This window comes from Lutra lutra, chromosome 8 (genome assembly GCF_902655055.1).
Source record: "Lutra lutra chromosome 8, mLutLut1.2, whole genome shotgun sequence".
NCBI lineage: Eukaryota > Metazoa > Chordata > Mammalia > Carnivora > Mustelidae > Lutra > Lutra lutra.
The window spans coordinates 125,546,628-125,565,620 of NC_062285.1; the positions used below are offsets into that span (position 1 = coordinate 125,546,628).

The following is an 18,993-nucleotide window of genomic DNA, read 5'->3' on the forward strand; positions in this document are numbered from 1 at the left end:
TAGTCTGTGACAAAACATCTTCAGTGTTAAGTGCATCCAGAAGCCTTGGAATTCGGAATTGATAACAGTACTAGTGTGATGGTGCTTCCTCTACTATCACCCTGGAGAGACCAGAACAATCAATTCTGTTTCTTATAGAATAACTACTACACTGAGACAGAATGAACTAAATGTCCATCTTTCATGTGATTTCTAATTGCCCAGAGGGCACATCATGAATCAATTTCTTTTGATGTTCGCAAATTAGTTAGACCTCTTTACTTGGCAAGTAGGTTTGGGTTTAGTTTTATTTTGCATTGTTTTGATTTGGACACATTTTTCCTGGCCCTAGAATTAAAAGAGAGGGCAAACAAGCTTACATGAATTTGCCACGGGAACTGAAAGTGTACCTAAGTTCTTTGTAATCTTTTGTTAAAGTAGAACTTCTGTTAAACCAAATCATGCTTATATACCAATAGATAAAGTAGACAAAAGTGAAACTGCTGTGGCTCAGGCAAAGGTGAGGGACTGGAACTTGGCTTTCTCTCTTCTCCTTTACCTCACTTGGGAGGCAGTGGGCCTGGTCTTCTGCATTGATATCCAGCCTTCATGGAGGAAAATTTGTGAACCACTGTTCCTGAAGAATCCAATCAATCAATCTAGCATATATTCAATCTTTATTCCCAACACAGAAGACGATGTTATAATTTAAACAAAAAGTCTTATGTTTGTGCAATAATGACACCATTCTGCAGAATGGTGTTTTGAAGGTCAAAATCCCCATGTATATTTTGAACTCCCTAGTTAGGGAAGATCAGACCCTTGGTAATGGCCTGCTACCAAACTAGTTTGGCTGCCTTGCTGCTTGAAGGGCCAACCGTTCATGGCATCCTCTACAAACCCAAATGTTTTCCTGATGTTTGGCAGAGCAGTCTGGGGATGCTTCCTCCCCGTAAGGCAGGTTTATTGTCATTCTTAGCGCAGCTGAGGGTAGTAACTCAGGGAGGGTTCATTTGTGGTCTCTTTGGGTGGGGTCTGCTTTCTCACTTAGGGGCAAGCCCTGTGGGTGCCTCATGGTTGAGGGGTTTGGGAGGGACAGGCAGCTGGCCCCAATTGAAGCCTCAGTAGTGTTTTCACTTGCCATTGGAGAATCCACTAGTACAGAAGACTCTCTGGTTCTGCTCGCCAGCCGGGCTCTGGCAAGCTGAGACTCAGCCAGTCCCCTGGGCAATGTAAACAATGTTTTTTGTTTTTTGTTTTTATAATCTTTTCCTGGGACTATAAATTAGAGGAAGAACACAAATGGGCTTACATGATTCATTGTAATCCACAAAGGACTTCTACAAACTTTTTGCTAAGTGGTTATTTCAAGAGGTTGAAGGGGTCAGCCAGTTAAGTGTAGCTGATACACTGGTTTTTCTCTTAGGGTGGGAAGAAGGTGACTTGGACTACTTTGAGGTATCCCTACTGTTCACCATAGGTAATGGTTGCTCTTTGTCAAAACGATACATTTCTTAATGGGACATAATTGGGATTTTTTTGCTGTATAGTATAGAATAGTAATTTGAAGTTTAAAGGTGGGGCAGTAAAGGTGGTTCCAAAAACCTTCAAACTTGGCTAACTCAGAAACTAATTGCAAAATTCATGCTTATGGGTTGAAGATGGAGAGGGGTAAGGTCTGCAAATCGAGGACCCCTTTAGTATTTCCATTTCATGCATCTCCAATGTAATCTTCCTTCTGGAGGAAGACACCACCCTAAATCTTGGGAAGGCAGAAAACACGATGTACTGCATATTCCCTTCTTGGAGATTATCAGTAGACATGAACCTCACCACAGGTCTATTTCCTCTTATGAAATAGAAAGTAATCATCAGCACAGCAAAAAAAAAAAAATAATAATAATAATAATAACATACTTGGGTATCTGCTTTGTCATCTTTCTTAGATGAGCTCAGAATTTAACATGGCTCAGTCTATAAAATAGCTATGCTTTTTCATTCCATAGATGAATAAATTTAGGAACAGAAATTTAGGACTTTTTTTGTAATGCCCCATAAAAAAAGTTTACCTTATATCCATATCTTCTTAAAAAAATATTGTTGAAATGGTGGTATATAGTCTTGGATTTTACCATAATTGTAACTGCTGGTTAACTTTAGTTACCACAGTTCTAGAAAGATGTTTTTCTTTGTTCATATATTCATCATCTCTACAACGGACTAATGGCACTTCATTGGGAATACATGAATACAGCAAATGTTTGCCTATTGCCTTTTAAAGTTTATTTCATCCTTTGAAGTGTCCTATAAGCTCGACTTCTGGTTCTACATCAAGATATGTAACCAAAGAAATAATTTCTCACTAACTGAGAGGCCACAGTTGAGGGTCAATGTTTTGTCCTTTATCTTCAAATGCCTAATATTACTTCTTTTGTTTCTTTAAATTGAAGTACAGCTGACATACTCTATTATATTAGTTTTAGGTGCACAACGTAGTGATTCAGTATTCATATACGTTATGAAATGATCACCATGATAAATCTAGCTACTATCTGTCACCATATAAAGTTATTACAATGTTATTGCCTATTTTCTGTGTTGCACATTGCATTCTTGTTTTTCGTTTATTTTATATCTGGAAGTTTATATCTTTTAATCCCCTTTCCTTGTTTTGCCCATCCCCACCCCTTCCCCTCTGACTTGTTTTCTATAGCTGCTAGGCTGTTTCTGTTTTGTTTTGTTTGTTCCTTTGTGTTGTTTTTTAGATTCCCTATATAAGTGAAATTGTATGATATCTGTCTTTATCCATCTGACTTTTTTCACTTAGTATGATACCTCTAGGTCTGTCCATCTTACTACAAATGGCAAAATTTCATTTTTTTAATGGTTGACTAATACTCCATTGTATATACTATATACCACATCTTTTTTATTCATTCATCTATTGATGGACACTTAATTGCTTCCCTATCTTGGCTATTATAAATAATGTCGCAGTGAACATAGAGGTACACATATCTTTTCAAACCTGTGTTACATTTTCTTCAGATAAATACCCAGAAGTAGAATTCCTGGATTATAGGTTCTATTTTTAATTTTTTGAGGAACCTCCATACTGTTTTCCATACTGTGGCAGGACCATTTTGTATGCCCACCACCAGTACACTCCTATTACTTTTTTTAGAGAACCAAAATAAAGATATGGTTGCTATGGGCTTAAACTAGAAGTCTGAAACAATATGGTTCACTGGAAAGGCTGTAAAATCATTTGCTCCAATATCAATTTTGAGAAAAATAGGGACTTATTATGACGTGTAAATTATAGCTGTTGTCATTGTGATTAATTTTTAAATGAGATAGAATGAATTGTTCTATCCTTGCCTTTATAAACTCCTCATAAGGAACTATGTAATTCTGCTCCAGTGGGCAGTGTCAGAACTGGTAGGTGAATGGGAAACAAATATTGCCTTAGTATAAGAAGAAACTTCTAACAGTTTGTACTCAAAAGTGTTAAAGAGGAGATAAACTTCTTTTAAAGATAATGAGCTACCCATTGTTAGAAACACTTAAGTAAAGACTGTATGAGCACCTGCCAGAGATCTTAGAAACATATTCCTGTGTTGTACACAGTGTATGACTGCCATGGTCCCAGCTATTTCAGATTCTGTAACAAGTAAAGAAATGGAGGAGAAAACCCATCTAGGCCAAATATTCAGTATGGTTGGAAGTTACTTACATTGTCTTCAAGAAAGAGGTTCAAATATTTTTTTAACTTAGAAAGTGACATTTTTTTTTAATTTATTACTTGAGTTCCCCCAAGAGGCTTAAAATATTTTTTTCTCACTTGGGACTACCAAAAAAGAAATAGAATAGAAAAACGAGAGTCCTTTCTACAAGTAGGTAAATTCCCAGAGTTCTGTGGTACTGGCATTATGAAGTGACTATATACTAACTCCACCATTAGCATGAACGGATAACATGTACAAAATTTCACAGATTTTTTTCTTGCTAACAGACTCTTGACATTGGAAATTTATTTATTTATTTATTTATTTATTTATTTAGTCAGTGGTTTTGCTCCAAAGCATGCACACCAAATGTTGCTTAGCAGACAAACTGGCCACCACCTAACCTAGGCTTTGACTCCATTATGCGTAGACATAACATGTAGTCACAGTGCACTGCTGTGTCTTGAAAGTAGGCAAACAGACAGAATTCCAATGGTTAAGCAGCTGGCTTCTATAATAATAGCACTTCCCTTTAAATAATGCATGGTCAGTGGAGTAATTCAATAATCTTCAGGGCAAACTTGCTAGTTACAAGGGTTTTGGGCAGAATTGTGGCATCATCAAAACCACACCAATTAGCTGAGTCTCACATTTTGTCATGGAGGCAAGCAACTTGCTTCCCTCCATCTCTGAAGGAGAAGGTGTAATGCTGAGATTAAACTGGGATAATAATTTCTAGAACAAAGAGCTCTAGTTGTGCATTACTGGTAGAAATGATACTAATTCTTCTGGTGCTATGTATGCTTGTGCTTCTTATAGGTTTCTCGGAAGGCAGTTGGGATGCTGTACTGAATTTTAATTTCCTTTGAAACTTCCCCTCTTATTGAGAAAGCTTTACTTTAATTATTTAAACCCTGTCAATGGAAAGAGGAGACATTGATTTGAAGTATCAATATTTAAACAATGAAAAATGCAAATATTTTGCAAACAGGGAATTATTCAGTTCTGAAGACACAACTTGCTACTATTTGGGCTCTGAGGAATAAAACTATTTTCTAGAAATTGCTAACAGGAATAGGTTCTAAAGTCAATCATATTTTGAAGGCAGAAAAAAAGAAATAAGACAATTCAAGTTGGCTGTTTCTAAAAAAATCCACAATTATGTTTGATGGAAAACACAAATGGAGTTATTAAGTAATAAGAAACTACTTTCATTTAACTTTGATTAACTGAAGATTGATCTCAAAATTAACTACTACAGTAAGAATCCACAGAAGCCAGAAAATTGGGTTTCTTACACCAACTATTTATCCAAAACCTCCAGACATGTTGACAATTCAGAGTAACTCAGAATGATTAATTTCTTAGGGCAATGATTTCCCATGGGCCACCTTGTCTAATAAAAAATCATTCAGTTGACATAATTTTGCATGGTATACTCTAGGAAAGTTGGGTAAAATATGAGTAATCTTGAACTTGTCTCTATTTTAGCATTTTAATTGTTATTTTCATTGGTGGAAAAGTGAGAATTACTTCTCAATCCTTCCTACACATTTTATGGCTTTATATGGAAAACTAGACTCCTTTCATGAATTTCTAACATAAGGAAAATTGCGATAAGACTATTTATCCAAACACAAAATGTGATACATTGATGGTTGATATTTTCTGAATTCATAGGATTGGCATTTAGCTTAAAGCCTTTTGATGAGTCAGTATTTTACCTTTAAAAAATTTTTATGGAAATCACACTTGAATGAAAACAATTATTGAGATATATGTTGTCATATGATTAGTAAAGATACAGAAAGAGGCTTTCACTTCTGTAAACTAGGTAATTTTTATGCACTTAGAATAACATACATGCACACACTTACACATGTATCAGGGAGTCAAGTGACTTACCATCAGTATCAAGGCTACTGTCATACTCTTTGAAATTAAGATTGTTTTTGAAGAAGTTTTTCTGCCTTATATGTTGCTATATATGTTGTCCAACATATGTCCACTCTACACATTTCTGCTTTTCTATGCAAGGAGCTTTCCAAGTAGGATTGAACTTTGGCATCTGCAAAAGTGAACACTGAGAAAATGTTCACTTTTCTATGAACTACCTGTCATGAACTTTTCTGGAAAACCTATCACACTTAGGCATTGATTTCATTTTGGCCTATGTTAATTTTTAACTGTTGGTGTTTGCTGGTCCCACTACTTCTCAGTTGGACGAGGTCATCTTTTCTAGGAATCTTGGCTCTATTTGACCCCACCCCCACCCCCACCACGCAGCAACTCTTTCTCAGCTACTAAATCCCCACAACCCCAAAAGACCAAAATTTTCTCGTTACCCAATCTTCTCGTTACCCTATATCTGTGGGTCTGAAAGGAATGAAGCAGAGATCCATGGGGCTTCCATTTTCTTTAAAGCCTCCTTTCTTTTGGAAGCCTCAACTCAAGGGAAGGTGTAAAAATAGTGTTATTTAGTTCACCTCTATCTCTAAGACCAGGAAACTAAAGCACAAGGCCTAGGGACAAGAAAACTGGCGATTCAGAGCAGAAATATTACCGTTTTAGGACTCTGGAGAAATGGGCCAACAGAGTGGGAAGCAACATGATGTATTACTTTAGCCTGATACAATGCCCTGGAGGACAACCGTCTTGCCAGGACAGCACAATTTACTAGCTTAGGTCTGATTCCAGGGCTTGGAGGAGATAGATGTAGCCAACAAAATTATATTTTGGCAAGAGAAATGCTTTGCTGGACAGAAATGTTGCCCTAAGGGAATGGTTTGGTTTATCAACGTCTAAGGTAAAAGATAATCAAATGCCAAGAGGTCATTTTTATGTTTGAATGACTTCAGTTGGGCCTGCTATATAAGTTAGCTACCATTTTCTAGTTACATAGTTTCAGTTATTTAGAACATATTGCAGGATTTGAGCATGATCTGCCTGTGACATCAGTCATACCAATGAAGGAGGCAATATGTAGAATGGCTAAAAGCACAGGTTTTGGAATCAGACAGATCTGGATTCTGCCACTTATTCACTGTTCACTTTGGGCAAGGCACCAAATATTCTAAGACTCAGATGTTATAGAAAATGGACATATGTAAAAGAGTACCTCCAAGATTAAGTGATAATGTGTGCAAAGTATCTTGTACAATGTCTGGTATGCAGTAAGGTCTGGATAAATGTTAGCTATTTTAAGCAGTATAATTACAGAGTTGAGTTGGATAACATAGCTTGCTGAGCAGGTATCGTCCTCCTCTCTTAATCTTAAAAATGTATCCTTTCCAATGTTTTGTTGAAAAAGATCCTTTTTAGATAGAGGAGGACTATTTGCCATTAAAGTAAATGAATAACCATGCCCTTTGAAAGGATATCCAAACTATAGGTTGTATAGATTGTTCTAAATAGTTTTAATCTAGAATAGACCCTTTGAAAATGGATGCATCTATCAAGTCAAACAAGGCAAAGTCATATGGGCTTATCTTGAACTCTCGTTACCTTTGATTTCTCCCCAATAGCAATTCAGTGTTACCATGCCCATCCATCCACTTCTTTGAAAACAGTGTTGCAAGGCATGAGGTATGTGCGGGCAAAATAGGTGGTCAGAAGTGGTTTCCCAATCACTTTCAACCAGCATACGTATTTTTCTCCTCTCTCTTCACTTCATGCCTCAGCTCTTTCTTTCCTCTTCTTTTCTATATCTTCTTCTCTCTTCCTATTGACAACCGCTGATGTTTTTGCTTACTGATGAATTTTAAGACAATTTCTATGCAGACTTCATAGTAGCCTAGGAATTAGAGTTTAGTTCCCTCCCTGGAATGACTGAAAACTAGGGCTCCCTCCCCTGCCAACCTCACTTTGGGAATAAGCAGTCACCAAGTATACAGTGTCACCAGGCCCACTTAGTCACTACTCCATCTTGGACCCATGCCTGAATGAGATGAAAATAGACAACAAGAGAAAGAATACAAAGGGATGTTGAGGAATTATGTATATGGACTTCACTTATCTCATTTTTTTGAGAAAGACTATGACGGAAATTGTAAGATGAGTCTGGCTCCAATCTGGAGATTGTAGCCATGCTGCCAACTTTATCTCTTCTACTTGCATTGTTATTGTTCATTTACTCTTTCAGATGTGGTAAGAGAGGCCTTGTAGGCAAAACATAAGGCACTGGTGAATAGAGGGTAACACCCTTCTCTCTGGTGCCACAGAAAGATGAATCAGCCAAAAGAGTATTGAAACACATTCTCTTTATTTTTAGTTTCACTCTAAAGTCTATCATTTCTCTTTTCTTTGCAACTTGGCACCTGCTCTGCGTTCTCAGGGGCCCTGTTCCCTGTCAGTCTCCGCACTCAGGCCTCTGTGTTTTGCTCAGGGCACATCTGGAGATTTTCCCAGGGGTGGGTGTGACACAGTCAGGATGGCAGGTGAAGGGGTGACAGCTGCCAGGGCAGTCTGGTGTGTCTGAAGGGAGAGTGTTGGGAGGGGGAGGCCCTGTAAGGAGAGGCACTGGGCCTGCCTTAGGGAGTGAGCTGTTGGAAGGCCGCCTCCACAGCAGCAGACATAGCTCTTGGCATTATTGTAGAGAAGGAACAGCCAGAGTCAGCGACAGATTGAACATGGAGAGAGAAGGAGGAGGAGGGAGGGAAGGAGAAGGTGGCCAGGGTGTTACATGATATAAATAACCACATGGCATGCAGTTTAGTGCCAGTTGGGTGTGTGTGATGTCCCTTTCATGCTGGTGTGTCACCAGTGCTGTTCCTGAATTGAAAGGTCCTGGGAAGTGTTTCTGTAGCACCTACAAGTGTCATATGCAGAGAGGGAAGAAGAAGAAGGCCATGTGGTATATTGAGACAACCAGGATTTTCCTTTCTGTCAGGTTTAAATTTAGATGAAATAAATTTTAGGAAGGAAAGAGTTTAAGGAAAGCAAGGATCAGTGTTGGATTTGATGGAGGAAAATAGGGAATGTCTAATAGGGAGGCAGGCTTGAGTAAGAGGAGAGGACAAGACCATGTATGGGGATTGAAGAAGCCAGTTCAAGGAGGATACAGGTGTGAATTAGAAAGAGGGTAATACCAGCAATTGCACTGCTGGGTATTTACCCTAAAGATACAAACATAGTGATCCGAAGGGGCACGTGCACCCGAATGTTTATAGCAGCAATGTCTACAATAGCCAAACTATGGAAAGAACCTAGATGTCCATCAACAGACGAATGGATAAAGAAGATGTGGTATATATACACAATGGAATACTATGCAGCCATCAAAAGAAAGGAAATCTTGCCATTTGCGGCGACGTGGATGGAACTAGAGGGTATCATGCTTAGAGAAATAAGTCAATCGGAGAAAGACAACTATCATATGATCTCCCTGATATGAGGGATAGGAGATGCAACATGGGGGGTTAAGGGGGTAGGAGAAGATTAAATGAAACAAGATGGGATTGGGAGGGAGACAAACCATAAGTGACTCTTAATCTCACAAAACAAACTGAGGGTTGATGGGGGGAGGGGGGTTGGGAGGGGGGTGGGATTATGGACACTGGGGAGGGTATGTGCTATGGTGAGTGCTGTGAAGTGTGTAAACCTGGTGATTCGCAGACCTGTACCCCTGGGGATAAAAATATATTATATGTTTATAAAAAATAAAATTAATTAAAAAAAAAAAAGAAAAAGGGTAATAGGGGGAGTCATTTATTGGGGCTGTTGAAACAGTAGAGAATCAAACTACATTGTGGAAACCAGGGTCCTGAAGGCTTAGAGGAATAGGTGAGGGATGGCCTTCACTTGTGTGGGCACTTGGAAATGAAAATTAGTGTGAAATCATGGGCACAGTCTTTTACCATTACTTTTTACAAAGCTGCATCTTCAAAAAATGAATAAGCAGACAAGCCCTGGGAGGGTTGCTCATACTGTCAGCCAGAATGCTAAACTTGTAGCCCTCAGAATGGCCAACTTTTTATTTCACTGGTTTCCTTGGTGTCTGTGTATATGAATCCTCTGTGAGATAATTCAGTTCCTTCCAGGGGAACACACGCATAGTTTCCCCGGAAAATTCCAGCTACAACCATATGCTGTCTCATCTCTGATAAAGTGAATGGGCTTCCAGGCAGGTCATCATCTCTGCAATTGGTACCCAGCATCTGCCCAGTGGATAAAATTAGAAGATGACCACTATAAACATGGTTTTTCAAACATCACCTCCTTTTTTGGTAAAATAAACTAATGCTAAGGTTACTAAAATTTTAAAATCTGTACAAGGAGTTCTCAGGTTGTAGTATTATTTATCAAAATACCAAGCAGGTATGCAGATTAGACTAAAGAGTTCATTTAGAGTTATTATATTATTTCAGGAACTTTCAGCTAAATTCTGGACTCATGAGACCATCTTTTATTTCTTTTCTTTCAATGGAATTTTGCTGCTATAATTTTTCTCCCTTTTCTCTTAATATTTGATTATTTAAACATGACTAATAGACTTGAAGGCTTTCCTCAAATTATTGTATTTTAGAATTTCATACATCTTTGGACATCATAGCAAACTTAAGGTCAACTAAAGAGATTTCTTAGCAATCTGGCAATCACTAAGCCTGTAAGCTTTTAACCACCCATTCATCCTAATCTTCGTCCCCCAAATATTATTTTTCTGAATTGAAGAAGTAAATTATGAATAAGGAGAGGGAGACATGTGGTTAAGTTGTGGCTTGTGTCCACGATAAATATTGTTCTTAATTTAATTTCATCTAAGACCGATAGCATGCCTATCTCTTTAAAACTTACAAATGTTATTTAGCAAATATTATTCTCAACTAATAAAAATCTCTGATTTTCTTATTTTACTAAATTCAGCAAAGAAAAATACTTTCATCTTTGATATTCAAAATCACAAAAGAAAAACCAAACTCCTTTCTTTTTATTTTTTTCCTCATATAGTCAAACATGCTGTGAATGACCACACTGCTCTGCTCTGGGATTCCACTCTGAGGCAGTGGCCTCTTGACCTTCTATCCAGTCGCTCATCTCCATGAATTTACTTTCTGAGAACTAGAGACAGTTGCCCCAGAAGTTGTTTTTCAGTTTATCCATGATTGGGGAATTCATTAGCCTCATTGGGAACAAGTAACCTGAGGACTAATGTGTCATATTGGGACAGGATATTGCTTGTGGGACATTTTATTTCCTTTAACACTTGCCTTCTGTCTGCTCTCTGTGGCTCAGATCTGGGTTTGGGAAGGTTGCATGGAGGCACTGATTATACTAATATTTAAGCAAATTAACTTTGTCTTAACTCCGGCAGGAAGTGAAGGCCCAAGTGAGGGCTAACAGATCTCTCTTGATGCATAGTCTTTTAGCAGGGCAGTCTTCATTTTCTCTTCCCAGCTTTCCAGAAAGTATATTCTTCCCTGTAACCCCACACCAAGCCTCTCACACCTATGAGAAAGGAGAATATCAAGTCCATCGACTTCTTGATAGCTATGGTCTCCGTAATCTCCAATATGTCAATTAGATGTGTATTTGTATAAAAACTGCATATAGAAACCTTCAGTTTGATAAGAAGAAATGATCCTCAAGGTCTTGTAGCAACTTCTATGTACTTGGGGTGAGAGGAGAGAAGTAAAGCTCTTTGACTGAGTTGTATGGGTTCTGATAAGAGAATGTGGAGAGAGCTGCATACATCCTCATTTCTAAACTCAGAGTTCATGTCATTGATGAGGACTTCTTAAAGAAAAGAATGATAGGAAAAAGGGGGCTGTTGGCCTAGAAACACTTTAATTACTTCTAAAGACTTGCTGACATTTATTTTTCTTTTCAAACAACTTCTTGTTTTCCTCCTCTCCTCCTCCTCCTTTGCTGTGGTTCAAGATGATACTCTGGTAAAGGTCACTTGTGAAGTCCTAGTCTTTACATATCTTCTCACTGAACCAATGCTCCCACGGTCCACTGAGATCTGCCCTTGGCAGACATTTCCCGGAGTCAGACTATGAATCGTCATAAATTCCTTGCATTCTTCACAACATCTGTGCCTTCTTTTGCCACATCTTTTTTCCTGGTACTCAACAGGCCACAAATTACCCTGGACTTCTCTTTTCAGGCTGTTGATGTCTTAACACTCTCCTTTCAAACCAAATTCCTCTCTTGTCCTTGGCTGTTGCTCTTGGCTTCCCATACTTCCCATCTCCCTCATCTGGGTTAGTCATCTGTGGCATCACCAGCAGTGCCTCTTTCTCTTAGCCTTCTATCTGGCCTGAAATTATGCGTTTCTGCAAATGTCAGAGTTACTATGCTCAACCATGCTACCTGGTTGGATGCTTAGTTAAACTCCCTAACATGATTTAAACACTCTAGTGCAGACAGTACCTCCCTGCAGCAAGAACACTTGACAAGACTCAAACCCAGAGGATACTGGTTAGCCAGTGGAAGAGAAAGAACTATAATAAGACCCAAAGATACAATCAAATGAAGTTGCAAACTTTTCCAATAAACATAAGTTTCTCTTGAGAGTGAAAGGCAGCATTTCATTCTTTTGTTGATTTTATATTTAAACTTATTTCTTTGACATTTAGAACAATGGGGGCCTTTGCAATAAAAACATTACCCATAGCTTCCTTTCGTTGAGTGCTTTCTATTAAACTACTATAGCAAATAGTATTTTCCTATTTTTTTTTCATTTATATCCTACAGTACTACATGGAGTAGGCATTATTACTATATCCATTTTACGTATGAGGAAACTGATGCTTGGTAAGGTTAAGTAACTTGACCCAAATCATACAGTTAGAAAGTTGCAGAGCCAGTTCTCTTCAACTGAGGACACTGTGAAAATGGGAGAAATCCCTGGTAAGGAAAAACTCTGAAGTTGTAACTGTTACTGAGATTCTCAAAGACATGTTATGCTAATATCCATGAAGGATGTGGGTGGGGCCATCTATGTCAGCCAACCCCATGGTTTGAGCATGTGCTGTGGACAGTTTTACACTAGGTATTCTAGACAGTTGTCAGAAGGAATGCCATGCATGGCCTTTGCCCTTGAGAGAGGTCTATGCAATCCTGCAGTTTGGGGTATAGCTGGGTATGGGGTGCTCACATCTCACCCCATACACTGTGATTCTTTCCAGTTCCAGATGGGGCAGCAGCCGGGCCATCTTGTTTCCAATTCTTTTGAATTACCAAAGTTATAACAACTTTGGAAGAAATTGAAATAAAGAAATTTTACCCATAATCTTGATTATTTGTTGAGAAACAAATAATATCTTCACTTAAACATTTTTTTCTAGTTCTCATCCAGGTGCACACATCATTTTGACATAGCTATAGTCACAGCCTAAATTTAATGCAATATTGTTTTCTTTGCTTAGCATTATATTGCAAGCATTTTCCACATTGCTACATAATCTTCATAATTATAATTTTAAAGCAGCAAAATATTTTGAGTGGATTTTTCATCATTTAGTTCTTTAACCATTTTCCTGTTACTAGACATTTAGGCTATTTCTGGTTTTATCATTATTTTAACTAATCTAGCATTACTTTTGTGTACACATCTTTCTACTCTTTGAGATCATTTGTAAGATCAGATTCTCAGTTGGGATGCCTGGGGGGCTCAGTCAGGTAAGTGGCTGCCTTAAGTGGCTCAGTTCATGGTCCCAGGGTTCAGGGATCAAGTCCCTCCTCAGTCTCCTTTCTTGCTCAGTGGGGAGCCTGCTTTTCCCTCTGTCTGCAGCTCCCCCTGTTTGTGCATGGGCACTCTCTCTCTGACAAATAAATAAATAAAATCTTTTTAAAATAAAGAATAAATTCCCAGGAGTGGAATTATTAAGTCTCAAAGGATATGGTCAGACAACCCAATTTTGATGAAAGACCTTGATTTTTGCATAAAGACACAAAAGAAAGACCAAAGGACTAAAACAGAGAATTATATCCAGATATTTTCCCAGGATTAGAAAAGACACAGCCAAGGTGGAACACAAACAGGAATCTTACCTGCATCCCATGAATTAGAATAAAAGAACCAATTTCTGTTTTCAATTACCAGTACAGTTTCCTCTGAAGGAAACATGGGGTGTAACCAAGACTTGGGCTTGGCATCCAAAAGTTTGCTAAGTAGAAATAAAACCAGGGAAAATGAAATTGATGACAAGAGACCCTGGTTCTCAACTTTCAAAATTACCAAGTACATATGAGGTTTCTTCTCTAAGGTGAGGAGAGTGGGACTTCAAGGAGGCCAGACAACATCACGCCCCAGTGTATGGAGCAGGGGAATTTGTATTGTAAATAACAAAAGTCTCTGTTCCTGTTCTCCTTCTGAACCCAAGTTCTACATGGAATGCCAGGCTCTTGCCTCACCCACGTTTGGGGAGTAGTATCCCTGACCGTTGGCCTCCCCATCCAGCCCCAAATTTGGCAAACTATATCTATCCTCCTTCTCCCACATTATTCTTCTCCTGCTTATTATCATTTAATCACAGATGTTTATGGAGCACCAAATATGTTCCAGATATGGCTCTCAGTACTGAGGATAAGTCAACAAAACAGATAAAAATGGGGTAACAGGTCACTATTCCCTTAGTAATCCTGATTACTGCGATAGCCTGGAAGGAGAATGTGTGCAGGGATGCTGAAATAAACAGTTCAATGACAGTTGCCCAGATCAACTGAAGTCTGAGTCTAACAATAGGAGTTTCCTTCAGACCCTTGTGAAAATTCCTGTCAGAGGACTTCATTACCACCAACCTCTCTGAAGGTGTAAAATGATTACTTTATACATCATAACCAGCATTTAACTACCTATTTAGCCTTTATTTTCTGTTTTATGAAGGTTGACACATTTTCCCAACTTGATTTGAAGCATCTTAAGAGCAGAAACTGTGTCTCATATTTCTGTGTCTAGAAGGACAGCACTGGGCACTATTGAGGCACTTCATAAAAGCTTATTGATTAGTGGATTGGTAAGTCAAGTGAACAAACAGTATGCATAGAGATGCAATATGAAGGCATTTTTATCTTGGTCAGAAGAAATCCAACATCAAGACTAGTCTCTGTGTCTCTGTTTATTTTAACTAATGTAGCAGTAAATGCCTTCATTGAAATAGCTTTCTACTTCCTCAGATCATTTACAAAAATAAATTGTATTAGTAAGGGCAATGATAATAGTATGTACCTCTCTCAAGTTGTTATGAGGTAAGGCACGAAGAGAGCTTGGAACAGTGAGCAGCACAGAGCAAACATGAAATGTCTCCTCTCATCACCATCCTTAGCATCACTACTCATGGATTAGTTGTGAGGTTGTGCAGGGAAGTTAGAGTTGTAGAACCTGTTTGCCTGAATTCAGATGCTGGCTCCACCATTTCTAACTATGTGGGCATGGGTAAGGTACTTAACATCTCAATCCTCATCCACAAAAGGGGATACAAATAGTACCCACCTCAAAGGTTATTTGATGATTGCATGAGTAAACATTTACCAAATATGAGTTATAATTATTCAGCAAAGAGTCAATGAATGGCCATTATGCTGTCTGGACTCAGGGTTCAGAATACTGATGAGGACAAAGGAGACGCAGTCCCTGCCTGCACCCTGCCCCCTTCTCCTACTCCCCAGGAGCCTGCAGTTCATAATACACTTCAGCATTATTGATTTGTATAGTTAACTCTAGAGCTAACTGCATAGAGTGCCTTGCAGTTCAGGAATTACATTCACACACATTCTGTCCTTTAGTCATTTCAACAACCCTACAAGACAGAGTTGGGAGCTACAAAATGGGAATAACTCCCATTCCCATTTTGTAGATGAGAAAACTGAGAGTTCAAGTGACTTACGAATCTGTTAGTTCCTTTGATTTCAGATAGTAAAATTCCCCCTCCCACCCACCACCTCGCCCCACAATTTGTCTCTACTAATCTCCATGCAAGGATGGATTTCAGTATAAAACTGCCTGGGTTCCTGAAGCATCCGGTATGCAACCAGGAGGTGGGCAGTTGCACAATAATGTACATCAAGGCTTCTCCAGCTTGAGCCTACATGAGTATCTTCTGGAGGGCTGGTTAAAACATCACTGGCCCGGGGCGCCTGGGTGGCTCAGTGGGTTAAAGCCTCTGCCTTCGGCTCAGGTCATGATCTCAGGGTTCTGGGATCGAGTCCCGCATTGGGCTCTCTGCTCAGCGGGGAGCCTGCTTCCTCCTCTCTCTCTCTCTCTCTCTCTACCTGCCTCTCTGCCTACTTGTGATCTCTGTCTGTCAAATAAATAAATAAAATCTTAAAAAAAAAAACCTAAAACAAAACAAAAAAAAATCACTGGCCCCCACCCTCCTCAGAGTTTCTGTTACAGTACGTCTGAGGTGATGCCTGAGAATGTGCATTTCCAACTAGTTCTCAGATGACGCCAATGCCAATGCCTCTGTGTGATGTAGACTTCCAATATATGTATGTAATATATGATTTAGTAGAACACTAGCAAGAAGGAAAGGGTCAATGAGGACAGGAGTTCTGAGAAAGACCTCTTACACATTAAAAACTCCAGAAATGTTTGATATCTCTTTTGGTAATTGCCTAATAAAAATATCCATATGTTAGTCTGGTAGCAGGACCAGTTTTATTGCAAGAAGGAAAAAAAAATAACCCTCCAAAATAAGAAACTAAACTGAAACGAAAAACACATGTTGACCTTTTCCCCTTCCCTGCATTTTTTATTTGCACAGTCTGTGTCATTCTGACTTCCAGCTAGCACCTGAAGACAAGCCAGGTCGCAAGGAAGGAAATTAGAGCCTTAACAAATTCCCCGATCACATGGAAAGCTAGAAACACAGGGACGTCCTCTAATATTGAAAGCCACCTTTTCTAAGTACCAGGTTCAATTTATTTTTAGGCTTTCAAAATTATCAGGTGGGTATTCAAGGCAATCTGCTCAATTGTAAAACTTACTTCAGAAGACAGACTTCCTAAGGACCCAAATCTACCTTTTCTATGACTTCACCCTTTACAACTACCCTGGGTAAAGCAGAGAAGCCAAAAAGATGGGGTGGGGTTTTGGCACACCTTCAGGACCACATCATCAAAACATCCTTTCATAGATCATTCAAAACTCATGGCAAAGGAGAGTGAAAGGGAAGTATGCCACTGATGATTGCCTATAGAATCAAGGTGGTTATATAAACCAGAGGACATTCAGTTTTGTAAAAAAGAAAAAATCATAATTTGTTATTTGTCAGTCAGGCTACACATAATCATCACAATTTCTCAAGCAAGTATCAGGATCAATCCTGCTGAGGAAACAGGGTTAATTAATCTAACTGCCTTCATACAGAAGTGGCAGGGAGAGGGCAAATGCTGCTCTATTTCTTTTCCAAGCCCTTCTCATGAGAGTGTGTGTGAGGCTCCCATAGCTCTAAATCAAACGGTACCCTGCAGGCAGGAAATCCATATTGGGAGCATGGGGAGGAAAGCAGGAGCCACTGCTGGCTTGGCAGTTATAACCCTCCTCCAGGTCCCTGTTTCCATTTCCCTTTTAAAGAAGAAGTTGGGTTTTTAATAATTCCCTTTCTAGTCACTTCCTTCTCATTGCCTTGCTAGGTCATTTCAGTGCACGCCTTCTTCACGGATCTATTTCTGGAAAAGATCAGAAGGAAAATGATCTCATTCACTAATTGGGAAGACAACTGGGTATCCCCAGGGTTGGTTGGTACTTCTTTGTTGGGGGGGTGTCTCCCCACTCTCTCTGGCTGTTTCTCAGGCAGCAGCCACCGCAGGACCCTCTGGGGAGGCGACCACAGGCACACAGATAATTAGCATCCTTTGCGTACTGAGCACTCCACCAAGGCTGAACGAGTCTGGGAAGAGGTAAAACAACCAGTTTCAAGAAATCCACAGGCTAATAAAAAACATGAACTGAGAGGTCAGTATGATCTGAAAGCAGAAACTTAGAACTTTAACGTTGAACAGATCCTTAGAAATCTTCTAGTCCATGCATGCATTTTTGTAGATCTGTGAACCCTCCGCATGAGTGTAATTATGTTTGTTTGCATATTTTCCTGGAAAGAGGAAATTCAAGACACTCAAAAGACTCTCAAAATGCCCCATGGTCTGTAGAAACAAGAGAAGTACAGGCCCAGGGTCATGGAGAAGCTCATTTTTACCCCTGTCATACCATTCAGAAACATCCGAGGCTAGCCTGCATACTGGGTGCTTATGATTTAGAATCATATCCTTAATGCCAAACCCAGTGTCAAAAGTCACCAAAGCATCCAAGACATCTCCTAAGCCCAGCATTCATCACAAAATATTCTATCACAGATTTCATGCCAAAGCTTAGGGAACAGCTGTAAACATCCCATTTGAGAGAGTCTTAAAGTTCGTCAACCTATTCAAGGCTATGAGAGACCCTGCAGTGAAGAAATTTATGGGATGGTATTGAATTCCACTCTCTCCATACCTAAGGGACCACTGGATCCTTGTTTTCCAGGAATGTCTATTAACTTTCTATGTAACTAAGGTACCTATATCCTGAAATTCATTTACCGTTCCTTTTGATTAAAGAACATGAATGATAGAAATGTAAATAATTGGAAATGTAAATAACTACTAAGGAACAGTGCATTATCCACCATTAACATCCCCCAAAAGTTATTTCTGTGTCTAGGAGAAGAGGCCATGAGGAGGGTTTGGTTTGCTAAAGAGGATTGGTTCAGAATAGCAGAACCCTGCTAAGTTGCAAGGTCTTCAGAGTTCCCTTCTTGGGGAGGTCTCTCCTGTCGACCCCCTCTAAGACAGCCACCACTATGATGTCTATCATCCCATTGTTTCTTTTAGATCACTTATCAAGACTTGACATATTTTTCGACTTGTACTTTGTCTCCCTCTTCCTCTAGTTCCCTTAGAATGTGAGATCCACAAAGGTAAGAGCCTTATATGTCCTGTTCACTGTCATAGTCCCTATACCCACCACAGGTTTGCAAAGAGTGAGTACTTCATGAGTACATTTTGTATACGTTGTATGTATATGTTACTAGGTGGATAAAGAAGTTATGATTTATCCATCACTGTATTCTCAGTGCCTATCATTGGTGATTGAAAAGATGTTTGTTGAATAGAAGACTGGAGAAGGGTGGTCTGCAATGCTTTTCATGCTCAAACCATGCTTGTGAGTATTGGGAGAAAATTGAGACTCCTTTCTCAATGAAATAATAGATTAGAATGTTTTCAGATTGAACTAAGCCTGGAAATGATCTTCAAATATTAGAAGGAAGGATTAGAATTTAAAGTGACCTTTAACAACGTAGAA

The 18,993-nt window shown here is 39.1% G+C and overlaps 1 protein-coding gene across 6 annotated transcripts in view; it reads right to left on the reverse strand.

The window, feature by feature from the left end:
• Positions 1 to 18,993, reverse strand: part of IGF1 (insulin like growth factor 1) — a 78,857-nt gene that overhangs the window by 23,263 nt on the left and 36,601 nt on the right. The window lies entirely within an intron of this gene.